Below are 15769 nucleotides of genomic sequence, written 5' to 3' on the forward strand. Positions count from 1 at the left end.
TTGAAGACATAGGGGTAGGTAGAGAATTCATGAACAGGAATCAAACCACATGGGAAATACTTCCTAGAATCAATAATTGGGATCACCTCTTATTAAAAGGTTTCTGCATGTCAAAAAAATCTCCAGGATAGTGAAAAGAAATCCACAAAGTGGGAAAAAAATCTTAGTGAACTGTCCCTCAGACAAAGGAATTATGTCTAAAACAAATAAAGAATTTAAAAATCAGACTCCCAAAATTCACAGATGCAATCCAAAAATGGGCATCTGAGATGAATACACACTTCTCAGATGAAGAAATACAAATGGCAAATAAATACATGAAAAACAGTTCATCATCATTAGTCATTAGAAAAATGCAAATTAAAACCACACTGAGGTTCCATCTCACTCCTAAAAGAATGGCCAGGATCAATAAAACCACCAACAACAAATGCTGGAGAGGCTGTGGGGAAAAAGGAACTCTCCTGAAATGTTGGGGGGAGTGTAGACTGCTGAAACCATTGTGAAGGTCAGTCTGGAGATTTCTCAAGAAACTGGGATTGGAAGTCCCATTTCACCCAGCTATGCCACTTCTTGGCATATTCCCAGAAGAACTGAAAGCATCATACCACAGTGATATATGTGCACCCATATTTATAGCAGCACAATTTGTAATAGACAGTTCTTAGAAACAACCTAAGTGTCCATCAATTGAGGAATGGATAAAAAAAGTTGTGGTATTTTTATACAATGGAGTACTACTCAGCTATAAAGAAAGATCACATTGAGATATTTATAAATAAATGGATGTAACTTGAGATCATACTAAGAAGTGAAATAAATCAAACTCAAATGTATAAATACGACATAGTCTCCCTAGTGTAAGACATGGTAAGAATACCTAAAACTATATGGTAATCATGATTCCCCATTATGTGGCTTTGAAGACTTATGAATTTTCACTCATTAATTGGAATTGTTTTATTCTGGGCTGTTTGATATCATTGTGTGTGATGATGTGAACATTTATCTTGAAGAAAACGAGATATCATAATAGCTAGTGCTGCTAGTGCTGATTTAATATCATCTTGTTTTGAAGTCCCACCAAACTGTTGTTCTTCTGTCTCCATTGGTTTTATCAAATTGTATCTTACTGGATTTTATTATATGTGATAGTATAAACAAAAAATTTTATAGGCAAAGAGAAATTGTAGAAACCATTGTTCATTTTCCGTTAGCTGGTTCTAAATACCCTGTAATACTTTCATCCTCTTGAATGGTTTCACACTGCCTTGATATGTTTGATGCTACAGTATAGGAAGTTATACTCAAATATTTCAAGGAAACAGACACTATGATAACTACTTTTAAGTCGGGTTGTCTTGTGGTGAAACACTATGTTGCTGAAATTGTTCTGCTTTGACCTGTATTGTTATTTTGTTATGTCCACTTTTATCTCAATCTCCCCCTTTTTAAAAAAATGTATTTATTTGTTTTATTATTATTGTTGTTTAATTAAGGAAAAAATCAAAAAAATTAGCAGGATATATTATAGTACCTTTTTTGATTTCCTATTAACTTGATTTGAAGCCCTGTATTGCTCCCACAATCTTGTTTTGACTGATTTTACTCTGTTCTGTTCTGTTTGATAATATCAAGTTTGAGGGTATAGGCAACTACTTTGAAAGCAATAAGATTCCCTATGATGCCCATTCTGGTTTGGCAATTATCTTCTTTTGAAGTCCTGTAATGTCTCCAATGTTTAGGTTTTATTGGTCTTGCTGTGTACTGTTTTGTTCAATTTTATTATACCTAATGATATAGGCAATTCTTTTTAAGGTAGCACGAGGCATTATGGTAACCATTGTTCATTACCTTGTACTCTGTTTTTATATCATGTACTATGCCCACCCTTTGTTTTGACTGACGGCTTTGTTTTGTCATATTTGCTTTTATTCTCTTACAAAAGAAGTAATCAAAACTATCGAACAATAAAACCCAAAATGTGTGAGTGTTATTATAATAAAGAGAGGAAAAACAAGTGCTCTAAAGGATGCAACTGCAAGTGTGTTTAGGTGTTAAGATAGATGACATATTACTAAGTTTCTGTTGGACCATTGAACATAACTGTTTGCAGTCTCACTGTTTGAATGTCCACTTTGTATGCTTTATTTTGTAACTTGAACAACTATTTCTAAGATGATAACCTGTCATCTATTAACTTGTGATTTCTTATTGCTTTTTTTGAAATTGTGCATTACTTGTACCCTTATACTGCTTTGTTTTTTTTCCTTTAAATAAAATTTTAAAAATGATGTGGTCTTTTTATACAGTGGGTTACTTGAAACTTTTATAGGTAAATGGATGTAACTAGAGACCATAATTTTTTTTATTTAAGAAAAGGATTAAGATAAAAGAGGACATAACAAAAGAGGCCACAAAAGAATAAGCAACATAGTATTTCACCACAAGACAACTTCACATAGCAGTAGCTACCATAGTGTAGAGACCATAATTGTAAGTGAAGTAAATCAGACTCACATGTATAAGCATCATTTTGTCTCCCTTGTGTGAGAAACTTAAAGAGTAAATAAAGTCTTACATGTACAGTAGATAGTGCAATGGGAAGAAAGTGCTCAAAAGGAAATAGGAGCCAGGATGTGGAAAAAGGGAAAGAAAGAAGGGAAAAGGTGAACTTGAACTTGCCAAAATAAAACATGGTTATACTGCTCATTTATTTTAAGTCATTAGAAAGAAAGATTTCTGTTAATATCATTTGGAGAATTTTTTATGCCAATGTCTTGTACTCTGAGTAACTAAAGATAAAAATACTCAATGTATTAACTTGTTATTCTGCTATTAGTTTGCTTTGAAATTTTGTTTTACTTTTTTTTCCTTAAAATAAAATCCCTAGCTGATCAAGATTATGATAATCTAGGGGCTGGGGGTTTAGTTCAGCGGCATAAGCACCTGTCTTGCAAGCAGGCAGTCATGAGTTTGATCCCTGGTACCAATAAAAAGGAAAAAGACAAAAAAAAAAAAAGATTATGATAATCTATTGTCATTCTCCACAATTTTTGTTTCTTTGTTTCTAACATTGTTTTAAACTTTTCATTTTCTTTGTTTTATCCAGTTACTTGTTTTCTTGTTACTCACTGAGTTTCTTGAAGATGATTATTTTCAATTACTGACATTTTTATTTCTTCCTTTCCTTTTTCTTTTCATCATTCACTGCCCAGCTGGTCCTGAATTCCTGAGCCCAAATGATTCTCCTGTCTCAGCATCCCTAGATCTGGGGACTATAGCTATATACTATGATATCTGACTTATCTGTATTTCATTTTTTGTTTTGTTTCTTTTTAAGGTGGATTGTTTGAGATATGATTCACACATCTTATAGTTTACCAGTTGAAAGTATACAATTTATTCATAACAATTAATCACTCTCCTCATATCAGCTCTAGGAAATCACCAATTTACTTTCTATCTTTATAGATCTGCTACTTCTATGTGGATTTCATGTAAATTGAGTGATATGATATGTATTCTTTTGTGACTGACTTCTTCAATTTAGTATATTTTTAAGATTCATCCATATCATGGCATGCATCAGTACTCCATTCTCTTTCATTGTCGAATAATATTTCATGATACAGCTAAATATTCAAAACAAACCATATGCTCATTGACAGGTGAATGGATAAAAAAATGTGGCATTTATCTACAATGAAGTACTACTGTGTCGTAAAGAAAGATGAACTTGAGTAATTTGTAGGAAAAAAGGCATACCTTAATACTATAATTTTAAGTGAAGTAAATAAGACATACAGTTTAAATGTTACATAGATTCTGTTAATTGACAAACCTAACTTATAAATAAAATAGTTTGTAAGAATTCTGTTGGTCTTTGTCTTATATTCTAATTAACCATTTACTATTTTGGTGATAATGATACACTGTATTTTTTAAAATTTTATTTAAAGAAAGACTAAATAAAACAGAAAATGGGTAGAAATAATACATAATTTCAAAGAAAAAACTAAACCATAAGACATCAATAGTTGATGTTTATACATATTGTCCTCTTAATAGTTGTTCAGGATACAAAAATGGAACCTATAAAGTGGGAATTCAAACAGTGAGACTGCAAACAGTTCTGTTCAACTATCCAACAAAAACTTAGTAATATGGTTATCAATCCTATACACTTAAACATACATGCAGTTATCCATATCTTCATTTATGTTGAGATTAAATAAACAGAAGCAGGCTAAAATCACTCTGAACAAAGAATAACAGTATGGCCAGGTTTCACATCATGACACTATGGGATCAGCACTGGGTACTGTAGTGTCTCTTTTTCTTCAAAGTATTTTTTCATTTCACCATACATTATAAGGTCAGTTCTCATAAACTGTTTATGGATTCTACACATGCATGAATCTTAACATGTATTTCTATCCTTTCCATATTAGAGAAACAAAACAAAGCAGGACAAAACAAAACATATTCCTATAAACACATAAAATGAAAAAAGATGTATAAAAATGCTGTAAAAGAAGTTCTACCATGGTTACTGTGTTGTCTCTTGTTATCTTCAGTAGAATTGGCTATATCATCAGACATCGTATAATTCAATGTATCAGCACATAACAGTATTAATAAAAACACAACTTTGTAGATAGTGTAAAACTACAAAAACTGGTAGTAATCAAAACAGAATGGGCATTGTGAATCTTGTCATCTTGAGTGTAGTTGCCTACACTCTCAGATTTGATACTGTCAGTCATAATAGTTTTGAATAAAATCTATAGATAACAAACAGCAATCAAACAAACCAGGTTTAGCTAAGATCAGTCATGATAAAACAGTATAAGTTATACAGGGCTCCAGATTAAGTTTATAGGAAATTAAAGATGATTACTGTTCTATATCTTGATATTTTTGGGATAGCTCTCTGTGCCCTCAGATCTAGTGCATGTAGACAAACTGGGACAGAATAAATTCTAACTAAGCAGAGCGGTGTGAGTAATATGGGTTTTAATTCCTGATACACTATTAACAATATCTTCTGCCATCTTTTTAAACACTATTCCTCCCTTTTCACTCCCCCAGGGTGCACTGTGCATTTTTGAGTTTCACCAACACCCTTGGCTTTAAGTATGGGGGGCAACCTGATATTTACCTACGTGGCTCCGAACCTTCTCCCTCGTGGACTTGACTTCTAGTTGTATTTCTTTACCTATTAAAGTCTATCTTTCTAACCTATCCACAAATACTGGTCTAGTTGCACCTATTAATCTCTGGTTCCCTGTCACATAGAGCATTGTTTTCTCATATTTGATTTTCTATCCATATATCCTATTTCAGGTTAATTATATTTCCTATAAAGAACATCTTGGTGGGCCCTATCTCTTGATCTACTATGCCTGTGATGCTCCTTTTTTTAATTTAGTGTATCAAGGCCATCTATATTAGAGCTTAACCTTTTCTGCTACATTTCTGTTGTGCTCTTTTTCTGCCATTATTTGTCTCTGTTTGTCTTCTTCATTTCGTTTTCTGCTCCATTCATTGAAGTCTCTCTGCCACTGTTCCTGGAATCCTGGTACTTTTTTCTCTCTCTGGAATGTCCTGAAGTATTCTCTGTAGAGTTGGATTGGTGGTTGCAAATTCCCCCAGTTCCTCTTTGTCTTGGAAGCATCTTGTTTCTCCATTACTTTCTAGAGACATTTTTCAGGGTACATCAATCTGGGCTGGATGTTATTTTCTTTCAGGGCTTGGAATAGTTCGCCCCAATCTCTTCTTGATTTGATGGTCTGTGTCGAGAAGTCTGCTGTGATTTTGATGGGTTTTCCTTTATAAGTAATATGTTTGTTGTTGTCTGACAGCTTTTAATATTGTGTTCTTATATTGAATTTCTGGGATCTTGATTATTATATGCCTGGGTGTAGCTCTGTTTTTGTTGTAGGTGACTGGAGTTCTGTTTGCCTCATACATCTGAATATCATTTCCTTTTCCTATATTTGGGAAGTTTTCCTTAATTATTTCTGTGAATAGCCTTTGTAGTTCCTTTGTTTGTACCCGTGTTTCTTCATTCACATTCTTTATTCTTAAGTTATAGATCTTCTTGTCATCTTCTAGCCTCTGCATTGTTACTGCTTGTTTACTTGTTATTTGTCAGAAATTTTTCCTTTCATGATCACACATTGCAAACCTGTTCTCTATTTTGGATAATCTATCCTTAGTTTCTTTCAAGCAGTTTTGCCAGCTTTCAATGGAGTTTTTAATTTCCTGATAATCTCTTTGAACATGCTTCATGTATTCTATGTTTTCTTTGTATGCTTCATCAAACAATTCTCCCCTTTGTGTTCCTCCATTCTTCTGTCTGTGTCTTCTTGAGAAGTGCTTAGCATTTATTTAGTTAATCTATTCATGACTTGCTTTACTTGGTTAAATATCTCACTTTTTCATTCATTTATCAGGTCCCATAGATATCTCTTTATGACTACAGATGCCGTGTCTGATATTGCATGTTTGCTGTCCTCAATCTCCTTTGTATTTACCTTTCCTGAATCAATGTTCTCATGGTTGGGGGCTAGGGACTTTTTCTTGTTGTTTTCTCTTCTAATTTATTTATTTATTTATTTATTTATTTGTTTCTTCCATACAGGCATATAGAGGAGGCCCTAGTTTCTTTTTTTGTTGGTTTTGGTTCTTCTGAAGCATGCTGTCTAAGTGATCCTGCCCCCTTCAGTGTGCTACTGTGGTGCAAGCAGGGGTGGCATATGCTGACCCCTCCCCTCCGGGTCAGTCAACCTGCTGAGTCCTTCACTGTGTTAGTGTGTGCTGCCTATAGGGAATTGGTTTGGGACAACTCATTGAGTTTTAGCCAGAGGCATGACCCAGGCCAAGCATTCCCCACCAATCCTGTCTGGGAAGGAAACAACTGACTGAAGCCACTGTTATTCCTTGTTCTTGCCAGTCCTGCCTGGTTCCAAGATGTTGTCTTGTTGGAACGACACCCCTTTCCGTGGAAGGGTTTTATTCCCGGCACTCACCGCAGGCTGATGCAGGTCCTCCACCAACTCAGCTCTCTGTTGGGCCTGCCAACCTCCAACCTCGGTGTGACTGCAGTTGCAGTGAGTTGAAATGGCGGGAATTCAGGCACCTTGGTAAGTAGTGGCTGCGTGAGTTTGGGCACTGCAGGGGGAGCACCGAACCTTTAGCTGTTCCAATAGTAGTACTGGGACTGCATGTTTGATTGGTTCTTCTCATCTTAGTGTCTTCCTGGGTTGAGAGGACCCATCTCCCTCTGTCCAGGATTCCCCATGCTGTGTTATTTTGGCATCTAAGTTGATTATCTCGGGAAGACTCTCTGATCTGCTGTGATCTATCTGCCATATTTAGTTGAACCTCTACACTGTGTATTAACTATTATTTTACTCTTACATTTCATTTTTTATAAAGTAAAGAATATTGAATAAAATAATCTTTCAATTTTATGTCTCATATTATAAACCTCCTTAAGAGTGGAAATGCTCTTGTTTCATGTATGTAAAAATGCATAGTAAGTAAAATTTCCTTGTTTTATTTTCTAGATTTTCTGATTTATTCCCTGAAATGACATTTGCAAGTGAATAAATAAAATATTAAAGTTGAGTCCAAAAAGATAGATAATAGGATATAGGGACATGTTTTTATAATGGGTAAGGGATCAAGAGCTAAAAGGAGGAGTGAGGGAGGCAGGCAGGCAAGGGAAAAAGGATAGAAAAAAGGATCATGATCTGTTATGTACATTTACCAAATCCCCAAAAGGAATATAATCATTATTAAATACAAATATGTACTAATTAATAATAAAAACTGAAAAGAAGAAAAATTATTTTACCATGAACGTACTAAATTTATTTACTCATTTGTCAGGAGCTGAAAATTAGAGTTGTTTACAGTGTTTGGCTATTATACATAAAGTTCCAATAAGTATTTGTCCATATATTTTTGTACTTCTGTGTTTCTTTTTGCTTTTTCTATGGTGCTGATGATTGAACCCTGGGCATCACACATAGTAAGCACATGTTCTACCACTGAGCTGCATTCCAACCTTAGAGGTGTATATTTTTATTACTCTTGTTCATATATCCAAGAATATATTTAATCTTTTGACAAACTGTCAGAATGTTTCAAAAGAGACTGAATCATTCATCGCTCTCATCACAAATGCACAAAGTTTTGCAGTTTCTCCACATATTACCAACTGTTATGGTTATGTCTAGATGTTCCCCCAAAGTCTCATGTTGTCATAAGTGAGACTTTTCAGAGGTGGGTAGACTCAGAACATGTGATACTGGGAGTAAGGGTGCATGATTACTAAATTGGTCCACTGACTGGCTTGGCATAGTTCTGGGTGAGAATAACAGGAAGGTTCATCTTGAGTGTGAGTGCTACCTTCCCCAATGGCATGTATCTTTCATAAAAAATAAAGCAGAGAAAGAGAGTTGCTGTTGTCACATGCTTCTTCCTCACTCTTTTGCTGTTTTACTGCCTTCTGTCCACCATGATGTGTTTCTCCTTTGTGATGCCCCTCTGCCACGTCATCCTTCCTCAGGGTCAGCCAGCTATGAGTGGAAATCTCTCCAAACTGTGAGCCCAAAACAAAGCTTTTCTCTTTTAACTTTGTTTCATTCAGAAATGAAACAAAGTAACTAAGATATAAAGATTTGTTATTTCTTGTCTTTTGTCATAGTCATCTTATGTTGATATATCATTGTATTTTGATTTCTATTTGCCTTGTGTCCAATGAGGTTAAACTTTTTTTCTTATGTGTATTAGTCATGTGTATAGGTTATTTATTTATTTATTTATTTATTTATTTTTTGTCTTTTTCCTTTTTATCAGTACCAGGGATCGAACTCACGACTGCCTGTTTACAAGGCAGGTGCTTATGCCACTGAGCTAAATCCCCAGACCCTTACTTATTTTTTTGATAATGGGAATCAAATGCTGGACCTCATGGTTGCCAGGCAGATGCTGTGCCACTGAGCTATACCCCTGGCATTGTATAAGTTCTTTGGAGAAATATTGATCAAAGATCTCTATTCCTTTAGAATTGTTTACTGGTACTTTATTTTGTTCCTATAGTAGTGTCATGTTTTCCCTTCATTATTTTTAATCTTTATTGTTATGGATATACATTGTTGTCTATGTATCTGGAGAATAAAAAACCTATTACAGTATTTACAGACTAATTTTAGCAAAGAAAACCCTCCATTAGTTAATTCATCCCAGAGATTCTTGGTGCATTGTCTGGTGAAATCCATGGGTAATCTTTTTGCTGCACAGAGCTTGTGTTCCTTTGAGCAAACCTGTGTCTTGTGTTCACACTGACTGGTTTTGTGTTAGGTCTACTGGAGTGTACTTGTCAAGTGGGTCTCAAGTTTGAATCTTTTAGGTCCAGCCTGACTTGGGTCCTCACAGGAACCAATGTAGTTCTGTGGCAGGCCTTGAGTCTGAATCAGTGGAGCCTTAGAAGGACCCTGAGTCTGGGCCTACAAAGATGGATCTGAAGCCTGAATTATGGGGGACAGTCTGTTATTGAGTTCATGAGGGATGTTCTGCATCTTGGGTCTATTGTGCTTCTTTTGGAGCCTTCTTCGTTCTATAAGAGTGGTCCTGTACCTTGGTTCTGTTGGGGCAAGCATGGCATTAGGGTCTGTTGCGGTTCATTTTAACTTTATGTCAGCTGGAGAAGGCCTGGATCCTGGATTCACTGAAGCCTAGATCTGCAGGGTCTGGTCTGAACTTTAGGACTAGCTTAGAACATGGATCTGTGTGATCTGGCTTGAGGGTTAGACCCACAGGTGCTTGCATACATACTAGATCTATATCTTCTGGCTTTGATCCTGGAGCTATAGGGATTGGCCTGGAGGCTGGCTTTACTAGAGTAAGCCTGGATTCTATAGATACAGAGGTCAGCACTGGTATATCAGTCTGTGGAGGCTGATACAGAGCTAGATTATGCAGGTGCTGTTCTGGTATTGAGGAGTGTCTGGAAGTTTATTTTGAAAATTCTGACATGGCATTTGGGTTATGTGGGCCAGTCTTGTGCTATGGTAGGAGTGAAGCCTGATGCTAAGAGGTTGGCATGCTTCCAGATTCTGCTGGGCATATTTGGCACAAAAGGAGTGTTCACTTCACTATCGATGCTCTGTCATCTTTAATTGGATGAGATGTATAATATGGAATTGTCCTTCCAACCCACTTCATTATGCATTTTCTTATTTCCCTACTAAGTCAATGTGTTGTAATCACTTACTTGGATTTGTTAGCTCTTTATACAGGTACTTTTATGCATATGTGTAACTCACATTGCAATTACTGCAAGGGAGAAATTGCAAATTCTTATTCTGTCATTTTGTTGATCACAGTTATGTCTTATTTAAGATCCATCTAGGTTTTTCTTAAATCAAATAGGGCAGTTGAACGTGGATAATGGGGATGGATGGGGTGGATGTAGTGGAAATCACCTGTGCATCTTTCAATGTTTTGAAGGTAGGATCATTTCTGAACTATTTCAAGGAATAGAATATTGTTTTGAGTTTACTATTTTCCTAGGGAAAGACAGTTATAATAGCATACATTTGACTTTCCCCATACTAATAGCACCAATTCTACACATTGGGAAAAATGTGATTATTTTGTCAGTTGCTAAGTATATCTACTCCAATTATGTTTTACAAATATGGGGAAATAAACACATGATGTATCTGGGATATGTACATCATGAAATGGATTTTTTTCATGTTTTGAGACAGGTTCTCACAAAGTAGTCCAGACAGATCTCAAACTCATGGAGGTCCTCTCACCTCAGTCTCCCAAATGTGCCACCACACCCAGTGCATGATAGATTTAGATAAAACTCCATTGATCATCTGACCTCCACAAAGTTCTATTGTGACTGATGACTGCAGAGTCATTGTGAATCTGCTAGACTTAGGGTCATTACAGAACAAATGCCCATTATTTCCTTAAAGGTCTAGTTATTTCCTTTTTTCCAGTATATAGTCAACTTAGTAAAAAGTCTATTTGAGAAAGGTCTTTCATGAAAAACATGAAAAATATAGTTTTTTAAATAGTATACCATGGTCCTTCCTCTAGGGTATCTTGAATCTCTTGCCTTCTAAGGATCCTGGATCGGTAACTTGTGCTCAAATTTGGCCTATGACTCTTTTTTTTTTAAATTTTAAAAAGCCAAAAAAAAAAAATAAACATGATGATACAGAATTTTAAAACAAAGTAATAGGAGATTAACACTGGTTAATATATTGTGTATTGTTATCTTCAAAGTAAGTTATCAGGACCAGAGATCTAGCTCAGGGGCCTAAATGCCTGCCTGGCAAGTGTGAAGTCATGAGCTTGATCCCCGGTACAAAAAATAAAAAAACAACAACAACAAAAACAAAACAGAAGTCAGTGTTCAGATTACAAGATGTGATTCAATTAAGACATTTTTAAAAGTTTTCTGGTTCTCCAAATCAAGGAAGGGTTTAGTAAGTTTCCTATATAATTCACTAAGAGCAAAGAACACTATGATTAACCAGCCAGTGCCACACATCTGCAGGAGTTAGTCTTCTGAATATTGTTTTTATGCTGATGACCACTATATTAACCATACCCTTCTTTCCTGTGTCATTCTGAGAAGTGAGGAAATGAGGTAGAGATCACCACAGGGACAAAGGGCAGGCATAATCTTAGGCCTTACTTCAGGATTTATTATCCATTAAATATACAGTATATATTATTCCTGGCCTCCTCACTCTCTCAAACAATCTTACGGACCTCAAAAACTAGGTGTGTTATTAAAGCAAAGATAGTTTCACCAAAGTAACTCTAAGAACAAAAGATGATTTTAAAATGTTGTGATCAACATAGTGGGACAGAAGAGTAACAAACTCTAAGACTTTTAGTCTATTACTTATGAAAAGCACGATGTCTGTTTCATTTCAAGGCAGTTAGGGACTTAAAAGTTAGTTTTACTAAAAAATGTAACACTTCACTTGGGCCTGCTTGGGTAGATAAAAGTGAGATAAAGCCTGGCATCTTTGCTCTCATTTTGTATCTATAAGTCTTGAATCGTACATGACTCTCCTAGCATCCAACCTGTATATATCAATCTTGCAGGATATATCAATCTTGGCTGGAGATTATTATCTTTAAAAGCTTGAATTATTTCCCCCCACGCTCTTCATGATTTGATGGTTTGTGCTGAGAAGTCTGCTGTAATTCTGATGAGTGTTCCCTTGTAAGTGATCTGTTTCTTGTCTCTGACAGCTTTTAGTATTCTGTTCTTGTACTGGATTTCTGGAATTTTAATTATTATATGCCTGGGTGTAGCTTTGTTTGGGTTGTAGGTGGCTGGGGTCCTGTATGCTTCATACAACTGAGTATCTTTACCTTTTGCTAAATTAGGAAAATTCTCCTGGATTATTTCTGTGAGTAGCTTTTGTAGTTCATTTGTTTGTGTCCCTACTTCTTCTTTTATGTTCTTAATTCTTAAGTTATAGACCCTCTTATCATCTTCTAGTCTTTGTATCATTGCTGTTTGTTTCTTTGTTATTTTTAAGAAGTTTTTCATTTCATGCTCCCATATTACAAATCTGCTCTCCAGTTCAGATAATCTATCCTTAGTTTCTTTCAAGCTGTTATGCCAGTTTTCGATAGACTTTTTAGTTTCCTGGTAGTCTCTTTGAACCTGCTTCATGTATTCTATGCTTTCTCTATTTTCTCCATTAAACAATTCTCCCCTCCTTTTTGGTTCTTCCATTCCACCATCTGTTTTTTCTGGGGTGGTGCTTAGCATTTCTCTAACTATTCTGCTTATGTCTAGCTTCAGGTCATTAATAACTTCATTCCTGAACTTTTCTATGAGGCTCTCGAGATAGTGCTTTTTTGTCTATTGGTGCTGTGTCTGCTGTTGTCTCTTTCTCAGGATTGGGGGCCGAGGGCCCTTTCTTGTTGCTGCCTCTTCCCATATTCTTTGTTCCTTATATATGCAAGCATATATAGGAGGCCCAGCTTCCTTCCCTGTCAGCCACAGTCTGATGGAATTGCACCAGCTAGGTGTTCTCACCCACTGCAGCGCACCAAGAAGTTGCAGACCAGGCAGCCTATGTGGGGCCCACCCCTCCAGGTCAATCTACCTTCAGGAGTTGAGACCTGGGCTGTGCTAGCCTACTGGGTCTCAGCCAGCAGCGTCACATGAGCTAGGCACTGCTCACCAATCCTGCTTGAGAGTCACTGCAGCGCCCTGTTTCCACAAGTCTGCCTGGTCCCAGAATGTCCTTTGTTGGAGTTTCCTAGACCGTGGAAGAGTCCCAGTTTTCCCACACTCATTGGCGGTGGATGCACGGCTCCCCGCCCGTCCGGCTCTCAACTCTGTTCACCGATTCCCATTCTCAGAGTTTCCGCACATCTCTCTCCCTGCCGAGCCAATGCAGATGCAGGGGCGGCGGCGGGAAACCCAAATAGTGGCTTCCAATGGCACAGGATCCAGCTTCCATGCTGAGGCTTTATCTGTTCCTGTTATAGCACCAGGATGGCATTCCCAGTTGGTTTCTCTCAGCCCAGTTCGTTCTTGGTTCACCGGGGAATATCTCCTCTTGCTTATGGTTCCCTACTCAGCACCATCCCTGAATTCTAAGCTGGGTGTTTCAGAGAGCCTCCGTAGCTGCTGCTATCTGTCTGCCATGTTCTCCTGGAAGTCCCAATTAAAGTAATTTTTGAAGCCCATTTCATAAAATATATTTATCTCCACAATGCTGAAAATCAACATGCCCCAATTTGGACAGCCCATTGCCCACAATGAAGAATTTTGAGAATGTAAGTTTCACTTTAGAACTCATGCTATCAAATAATTGATTTTTTTTTGTACCAGGGAGAAAACTCACAACCTCATGCCTAATATGCAGGTATTAAAGTCCCTGACCTAAGTTTCTAGCCCTGTCATCAAATAATTTATCCAACATGAAATAAGGAAAATTGTTTTATAAATTGACATTAATTATTTATGTGCCTTTATTTTTCTTTTCTCCCTTGTAAATTCCCACATATTTTTTTATTTTAAAGAGAGTAAGACTAAACAGAACAAAAAAGAACAAAGCAGATCAGAAGAAAACAATGTAAGTGATACAGAATTCAAATTAAGATAACAGGAGATCAACAGTGGCTACCACAATATCTCTTGTTTTCTTCCAAATAGTTGTCCATATCTTTACACACAATGAATTCATACAAAACAGCATAGTATAAAACTTATCAGAACAAAGGAATGAAGTCATTACAGGCCTTCAAAACCAGACAATAACAAAATCACGGGACACATAACAGCAGCTATGGAGGCTCTCTGAGATTGCCAGTTTAGAATCCAGGAATGGTGTAGTGTGAGGAGTCCTAAGCAAGGGGAGATGTACCGTGCCGACCCAAGACCGAACTGAGCTGAGAGAAACCGACTGGAAATGCAACCCCGTGTGCTGTAATGGGAACAGATAAAATCTCAGCACAGAAGCTGTAACCTGAACCTCTGGAAGCTGTGATTTGAATTTCCTGATGCTGAAGCTGCGTCTGAATCAGCACAGAAGGGAGCGAGATACACGAAAGCTCTGAGAGTGAAAATCGGCAAAAGGAGTTGAGAGCTGAAAATGGGGAATGGAGTTGAGAGCAGGACTGGCAGGCAGCCCTGCATCGACCTGCAGTGAGTGAGAGGAACAGGGGCCCTTCCATAGACTAGGAGGCTCCAAAAGAGAACATTCTGGGACTGGGCAGACTAGCCAGAATAGGACGTTGCAGTGACTTTAGTCAAATATTCCCCTCTCAAGTGGGATGGGTGTGGAGCACTTGGCCTGGGTGATGCCACTGACTAAAACCCAGTAGGCTAGCCCAAACTGGGTCCAAGCACCTGGTGGTGCACCCTACCAGTGAAGCCTTCAGTAGGTTGACCTGGAGGGGCAGGCCCAGCAGAGGCTGCCCAGGTCTGTGTCTCCCTAGTAAACTGCAGTGGGCAGGAACACCTAGCCAGTGCAATTCAAACAAACTGTAAACAACAAAGAAAAAAAACTGGGCTTCCTGTAAGAAGGAAAAAAAAGTATGGCAAGAGGTAGCAACAAGAAAGGGTCCTCAGTCCCCAATCCTGAGAACACTGATCCAGGAAAGGTAAATGCAAAGGAGAATGTGGACAGAAAACATGCAATATCAGACACAGCACCAACAGATAAAAATCAATATCTCTGGAGCCTCACAGACAAGTTCAAAAGTGAAGTATTTAATGAAATAAAGCAAGATGTAAGTAAAATAGTTAGAGAAATGCTAAGTACTGCCCAAGAAAAAACAGATGGTGGAATAGAAGAACAGGAAAAAAAAGGGAAAAATTGTTTGATGGAGAAAATAGAGAAAACATAGCATATGTGAAGCCGGTACAAAGAGACTACCAGGAAACAAAAAACTCGGTTTAAAGCTGGCATAACAGCTTGAAAGAAACTAAGGATAGATTATTTGAACTGGAGGGCAGATTTGTAATGTGCAAGCATGAAATGAAAAACTTAAAAATACAAGAAAACAAACAGTAATAATACAAAGGCTAGAAAATGAAGAGCGTGGGGGGAAATAATTCAAGCTTTGAAAGATAATAATCTCCAGCCAAGATTGAGATATCCTGCACAACTATCCTTGGAAATTGATGGAAAAACAAGGTGCTTCCAGGATAAAGAGGAACTGGGGGAATTTGCAACCACCAATTCAA

General features: G+C 37.1%; 1 protein-coding gene across 18 annotated transcripts in view; it reads right to left on the bottom strand.

Annotated features, from left to right (window-relative positions):
* Window positions 1-15769, bottom strand: part of Zc3h12b (zinc finger CCCH-type containing 12B) — a 579255-nt gene that overhangs the window by 88828 nt on the left and 474658 nt on the right. The gene's annotated exons all lie outside the window — the stretch shown is intronic.

This window comes from Cavia porcellus, unplaced genomic scaffold (assembly GCF_034190915.1).
Source record: "Cavia porcellus strain 051 isolate PalLab524CR breed Dunkin Hartley unplaced genomic scaffold, mCavPor4.1 scaffold_3, whole genome shotgun sequence".
NCBI lineage: Eukaryota > Metazoa > Chordata > Mammalia > Rodentia > Caviidae > Cavia > Cavia porcellus.